Here is a 6,869-nt window from a genome sequence, read left to right as displayed (position 1 = left end):
TCTTCCCTTTGTCCATTATATCCGTGCTGTAGACGCTACCTGCCCCTCAGTCACTAGCAGCCGTCTCTACGGCAGTGTCGCAGTGCATGTATTCAAGTTACTCTTATTTTACCTAATAATGGCCCCAAAGCACAAGAGCAATGATGCTGGCATATTGTTACAGCTGTTCTATTTCATTATTAATTATTGTTGTTAATCTTTTACTATGAACTTTTACTATTACTCTTTCTTTCATAAGTGAATCAGAAATCACAATGTTTCCATTTTTGCCAAGGCTGCCAAGCAGCTCAAAGGTCAACTCTACGTTTTTTTTGTTTTTGTTTTTTTAAAGCCTACAGCATCCGGTATTCCCAGGCAGTCTCCCATCCAAGTACTAACCAGGCCCAACCCTGCTCAGCTTCCGAGATCAGACGAGATCAGGTGCATTCAGGGTGGTATGGCCGTAGGCCAACTCTAGGTTTTTAGGTACTGCAGGTTGCTAGGACTACCTTTTCTGTCCCTGGATTGTATGATTCTCATTATTTCATCACCATTTTAATGCTTCTATTACTGATTTACTTAAAGCAAGAGTCTTCAGATTCCTTTTATTATGACGTAAATGATAAAGAAAGAAAAAACACAGGAGGACCCCAAAGTCGCTCCGGTTCAGGGGCCCTCTGTACCTTGATGAGCCTTTGCAGGCCTCACTCTCAGAGCTCTCCTGGCCAAGGGCGCCTTATTCCTTCCTTTCCACCCTAAACTCCCTCTAGCTGAGCCCTTGGGCATAGAAAATCCCCACAAGGCTGGGGAGCTTTAGGCACTCACATCAGTCACTTCTAGTGCGCTTCCTGCTTCTAGGGGCAAGAGGGCTCCAAAAACACCCCCTATTCACTCAGACCCTGACTGACCTACTGGGCACCCTGGGTGCTGGGACCAGAGCTAGAGGCATCAGGCACAATCCATGCCCTGGAAGCCTTCACATTCCACACACAGAGGCTGTGACGTGACCTGATCAGGTGCAGGTGCTGCCTGGGGGAGGTTTTCCCGGACAGTAAACTCCTTCTGCTGCCTGGGGGAGGCCAAGGGCTTGCTGGGCAGAGTCCAGCCAGGCCGAAGGGCAGAGGCACCGAGGGCCCAGCAAGGAGCCCAATGGAGCAGAGCTCAGCTGCCAACAATGGCAGTGCTAACGGGGCTCTGGCAGATCCTGTCCCCAGATCCCCCTGGAACTGAGCTCCCACCAGCTTGGTGGCCCTGGGCAAGTAAGAGGCCCCTGAGTCTCCATCTCCGCACACCAGCAGAGCAGCGTCACTGGAAGGACTGGAGCGAGCAGGTGCACCACATCCAGCACGGAGTGGGTGCTTTGTAAATGAAGGCTATCCCAGGAGGCCGGGCTGGGTGGCAGACGCAGGGCAGCACTGGGAGAGGAGCCCACTAAGTCCCAGGGCCATGCGTGTCACAATGAGGAGTCTACTTTCCCACGGGGATGCCTGAGAGCCCGGATGTGTTTTTTTGTTGTTGTTGGTGGTGGTTTTGTTTTGTTTTTTTAGACGGAGTCCTGCTCTGTCACCCAGGCTGGAAGGCAGTGGTGTGATCTCGGCCCACTGCAACCGCCACCTCCTGAGTTCAAATGATTCTCTCTGCCTCAGCCTCCTGAGCAGCTGGGACTACAGGCGCATGCCACCACACCCAGCTAATGTTTGTATTTTTAGTAGAGACGGGGTTTCGCCATATTGCCCAGGCTGGTCTTGAACACCTGGCCTCGTGATCCACCCTCCTCGGCCTCCCAAAGTGCTGGGATTACAGGTGTGAGCCATGTGCCCGGCTGAGCCCAGATATTTTAAAGCAAGAGGCCAGGGATTCCCATCCCTCGTCCTTTTGAGAGGCAGAGTTTGCACAAAGACGGTACTGCTCAGGCCTGGCATCCCTTCCCCCACTAGAAAAGCCTGGTGTGGTCACCTGGGCCACAGCCACAGGGCCCTCGGACCTCCCTGAGCCTGAATCCCAGGCATGGACAAGGACCCTTCCTCCAGAGAGCACAGCATTCAGGGCTGCAATCCCTGCTAATCACCACGTTATTTACTCGGAGTTTATTAGGCAGTTGCCGCCACTGGCTGTTGGCAGGCTCTGATATTTACACCTAGCTTTCCTAAGGTCTCCTGAAGCGCTGAAGTCATAAAAGGGCCATTCCTTCTAGCTGCAGACAGGGAAGCTAACCCAAGCAAGACCGAGCATGGGGCTGCGTTTAACAAGAGGAAAGGGGGCCTTCCTGTTCCCTTTGGCTGCAGACTTGATTCTAGCTAATAACGCTGCCTTCCTCCCATCCAGGCAGGCTCAGGGCAGGGCCCCTTCCCAGAATCCGCTGGACCCCTTGTTTGAGGCATTCCTGACCCAAGACAACAGGCAAGTCTGCGCAAAGGAGCGCCCCCTGGAAGAACTGCTTCGGCTGTGCTTTCACCCACCCAGCAGACGTCAGGCTCGCCGGGTTGGACACGACGCTGATACCAGGACACAGAGGTCATGAGGCTCATGCCTGCCCTCAGCTGCAACAGCCACACACCCTGCAGCCGGGCCAAGACCAACGTGGACATGGGAACGTCGAGCCCCCAAGAAGTGGGAGAGAGGGGCTCCAGGCAAGAGCCAGGATACCTCCAGGGGAGCAGAGCACGGTGAGAGCAGAGGAGGCTGAGACGGGCTACACAGCAGGGAGGAGCTTTACATAAATGTGTCTAGGGTAGACAGGATAGAGAAGGGCTACAGTCTAAGGCCAAGTCACAACACCCTCTCCGCCACTTCAGAGCCGTGAGGTCCCACAAGAGGCCCTGGACTCCTAGGAGATTCAATTTCCTCATTTGCAAGACGGGAGCTGCCATGCTGCTACAGAGTCATGATGAGGACTCCGAAGAGAAAGGGTGAAAGACAGGCCATGGACCAGGGAGGGGGTTCCATCCCTCTCTCAGCTCAGATTCCTACTGGACCCCAGAACTCTGCTTCTTGTTTGTGAAAACACATAGCCTCACTGACATCCGCGGGGGACTCCTGGGCAACGAGAGAGCAGGGCATAGCCCTGGGGTGGAATCCATGGAGACCACGGAGGCCACGTGATGGAACAAGCCTGGTTGCGGGCTGGAATGAGGTCAGTGCCAGGGCCAGCCCAGAGCTGAGAGCAACAACAGCTGCCAGGGACCCTGGGACAACGTGGGAGAGAATCAACCACCAGCAAACATCAGCAAGGTGCCACAGGGATGCAGGCCTCGGCCCCCGGGGAGCTGGCCCCGGGCAGGGGAGAACCTCAGCCTCAGGGTAGGCCAGGGCCACGGCTGCAGGAAGCCAAGAGAGCCCGGAGGCTGAGGGTAGGGGGAGAAACCTGAAGAGCACAGCATGGGTGAGAGGCCAGTGCCCTAGAGCGGACCGGCCAAGCCAGCTGTCTTCTCTGCCTTTAAATCTGTAACCTCAGATCAAAGCCTTGCCTTCTGTGCTCCCTGACTATAAAAACACTGCAAAAATGCAGTGCTCAGGATGGCCTGGCACCCACTAGCCCTCAGCAGGGCAGCCACCGTCTCCAGAGCTGCAATGCTTAAGCCAAGGCCTCCAGCCAAGTCCCCTCAATGGTCCAACGACCAGGAAGGTCTCTGAGCCATCCCCGAGACTTTCATCAAGGGCTGAAGAAATGGTGTGAGGTGGTGCACCCTCTTACCATTTCCTCAGAGGAAAGTCATGCTAGGAGAGGAATTAAGTTTCAATTCCTGGGCCAGCACAATCGATTAGCAGAGGCTGTTCTGCCTCTCGGCTTGAAGCATCCAGGTCAGGACCCAGGGAAAGGAGATGCTGTGATCGACAAGTGATGCCTGCCACAGTAGAGGAGGGAGCAACGGAGGCACACGTGCTATGACATGCCCAGTGCTAATGCACCCCTGGACAGCCGCATCCTATTCGTTGCAGAAGAAACAAACAAAACAGACAGAACAAGCACTGGAGAAAATGGCAAGGTTGAGAGAGCAGGTTCCAAAGAATGGCCAAAACCAGAGACAGGGAGGAAGAAGAGTTGCCTGCAACTGCCCTACATTCCTGAGCTTTCTCAGCCCACAGCAAACAGGAGGCGCAGGTTTTCCACCCCATCTTGCCTGCAGTAGTGTTTACTGCAAAGGTTTTCTCTGGGGAGAAATCACCAAGAAGTGCTCTCTCTCCTCAGCCGGCCACCTCCCTGCTCTAGCCCTGTGTTCTGGGTCTGGAACAGGCTCGCCTAGGAGCTCAAGAACTCGTGCCCGAGGACCAAGACACCAACTTCCCCAGCTTTGGGTCCATGGCAAGGCTCTTCCTGCTCAGGTGTGGAAGAGAGACACTGACGGCAGGGCTTCCCATTGGGGGATAAGGATGTCCCCAAAACCAGATCCAGGCAAGCACTGCAGCCCAGAGTTGGTCTAGCAGGGGTGACTTTGACACTGATGTGTAGAGGAGCCCAAGGCAGAAGCCCGGGCTTCACCATCACGTCCTCCTGACTTAGCTGCACTTGGGGCCACAGACCCCCACGTCACCATGGAGAAGACACCTTCCCCTCTACCAACGATGACAACGATCATAAGATAACAGCAGCTCCCCTCACGGAGGCCCGCAGATGCGGGCCCTGTCCTGAGCCGCCCAGACATGTGTACCGAGCTAACTGTGATCCTTTCAGCAAGTGAGAAAACGGAGGCTGGAAGATGGAGGTGGAGGCCAAGGTCATCCAGTGAAGACAGCAGAGCCAGGTCAGAGCCAGGTCTGTCTGGCTCCCTATCGGGCTTTCTGCCTCAGAAAGCGCCGTGGGAGCAGCAGAGGTTCCAGTCTCCAGCCCAAGCTCATGTGCAGCCAGGGGAGTAAAGGTGTCCCCATGAGAGCCTGCAGCTGGACAGCCTCTGGGCCCAGAGCAGAGCCATGCACTCGGTGTTGTCCGGGCCCCTCACTCCCTCCTGGCCTGTGTCTTTTGCTGCTCCCTCCTCCTCCTCACGGCAGCTGGACACAGAGCCTGGTCTCAGGGTATAGTGTAGAGATTGCCACTCATGCACACATGGACACACACATGCACACTCACATGCATGCACTCGTGTGCACACAGACATAAGTGCACGCATGCATGTACACGTGCACATGCATTCACATGTACACAATGCACTCATGCAAAAACACATGTGCACACGCACGTGCACACACACCCCTCTCCACCTGGTCCCTGGAGTCCATCGTCCTTGCGTCTCAGGGCTGCACCTGACCTCTTTCACACGAATGCATGACTCTGACCAGCTTCTGCATTTCCCACCCAGAGGTTCACACCAAACTCCGCCCTGCCCTCTGGAGTACCCCCCACAGCTGGCTCCTTAGTGCTAAACTGTTGTTTATTTTATGGAAAATTTAATGAGTAAACAAACTCTGCTTTTCCAGCCTGTGTTTCTCATCATCTACATGGGCTTTTGCTTCTTACTTATAAAAAGAGGAAACTTCAACTTAATACAAGTTAATGAACTTGAACCGCCACCCATCCCCACTCCCTGACACACATCCCAGCAGATGAGTTGGTTCCAAACTCAGAAACCACACTTTGGATCCTATTCCAAGCCCAAAGCTTCTCCCGTGCTGGCCACCGACTTCCACTCATTCTCATCCTCCCTACGCTTCATCTTTCTTTCCAAGAGCTGCCATCAACCCAAGGAGCTGCTCCTCCTACCCAGGGATCCACCTGAGCACTGGGGCTGGAGCAACTTGCTGAATAAAGAAGCAAAAGCCAAATGGATGCCCTGCAAAATTTCCAAAAATCAATTGGTGCACCCAAAGCCAGACAGGCAGCCTCCAGATTGGTCTAACAGCCGTAGCGTGTGCAGCTCGAGCCCCATGTTGTCCAAATATGCAAACCTGCAGGCTCCCCTGGGCCTGAGCGGGCAGCCGACACTACGGGAAACTGAGGCTCTGAATGTACCTGCCTGGGTCTCTGGCCACACTGGGCCTCTGCTTCATTTCACTTGATTTCACTTCATTCACAAGTGCTCACAGACAGCCTCATGGGGGCCAGATGGGGACAAACAGGGCCCAGGCTAGCCCACAACCTGGTGTCCAAGGACGGCCAGGGAGACAGGAAAGGAGACCTATCCTGTGATAAGTGTCTCCATGGGGAAGTACAGGGGCCCCTCTGGGGTGGGGGCGCACAGGTGACACCAACCTAGGCCCCAAGCTCAGCAGAGACTTCCCAGAGAACAACCCCTCCACATCCCTTGAAGCAAGTGTCCACTTGCCTGTGATCCAGGCCCTGACGGACCCCAGGGCAAGAGACATGAGAGACTGAACTGCAGAAGGCTGGTCCAAGGGCCACAATCTCCAGCCTCCTCCACCTGCTTGGGTTCCTTTCCCCAACACGGGATGTGCTGTCTCTAGACTAGAAGTCTCTGGGTCTGTCCCCAAAGCTAGTGACACCTCCTGCTTTGGTTCTAGTCTTGGTCATCGGTGGCTTTTGGGAGGAGAAATAACATCACTGAGAGAACAAAACCAAGCCGGTCTCCACCTTCACCTGAGCAGGACGCCCTCCAGGGGAGAGGGCCTCTAGACCCTGTGCCAGGGCAGAGTGGGGGGACCCACTGCCATCTGCCTAAAACTCACATGAAGCACGGTACAGTGGCTCATGCCTGTAATCCCAGCACTTTGGGAGGCCAAGGTCAGGAGATCGAGATCATCCTGGCTCACACAGTGAAACCCCGTCTCTACTAAAAATACAAAAATTAGCCAAATGTGGTGGTGTACACCTGTAGTCCCAACTACTCGGGAGGCCGAGGCAGGAGAATAGCTTGAACCCAGGAGGCGGAGGTTGCGGTGAACCGAGATCGTGCCACTGCACTCCAGCCTGGGCAACAGAGCCAGACTCCGTCTCAAAA

General features: G+C 54.9%; 1 non-coding gene across 1 annotated transcript; it reads right to left on the bottom strand.

The window, feature by feature from the left end:
- Positions 1–329: 329 nt before the first annotated feature.
- LOC119471160 lies at positions 330–448 on the bottom strand. Its single transcript, XR_005200197.1, has one exon. It is a non-coding gene; the product is annotated as a 5S ribosomal RNA (ribosomal RNA).
- Between the last annotated feature and the right edge of the window lie 6,421 nt (positions 449–6,869).

The sequence above is a fragment of the Cebus imitator genome, unplaced genomic scaffold (assembly GCF_001604975.1).
Source record: "Cebus imitator isolate Cc_AM_T3 unplaced genomic scaffold, Cebus_imitator-1.0 Scaffold52, whole genome shotgun sequence".
Lineage (NCBI taxonomy): Eukaryota > Metazoa > Chordata > Mammalia > Primates > Cebidae > Cebus > Cebus imitator.
Note: the sequence above shows the minus strand (reverse complement) of the source record. Positions and strands in the feature narration are given on the sequence as shown.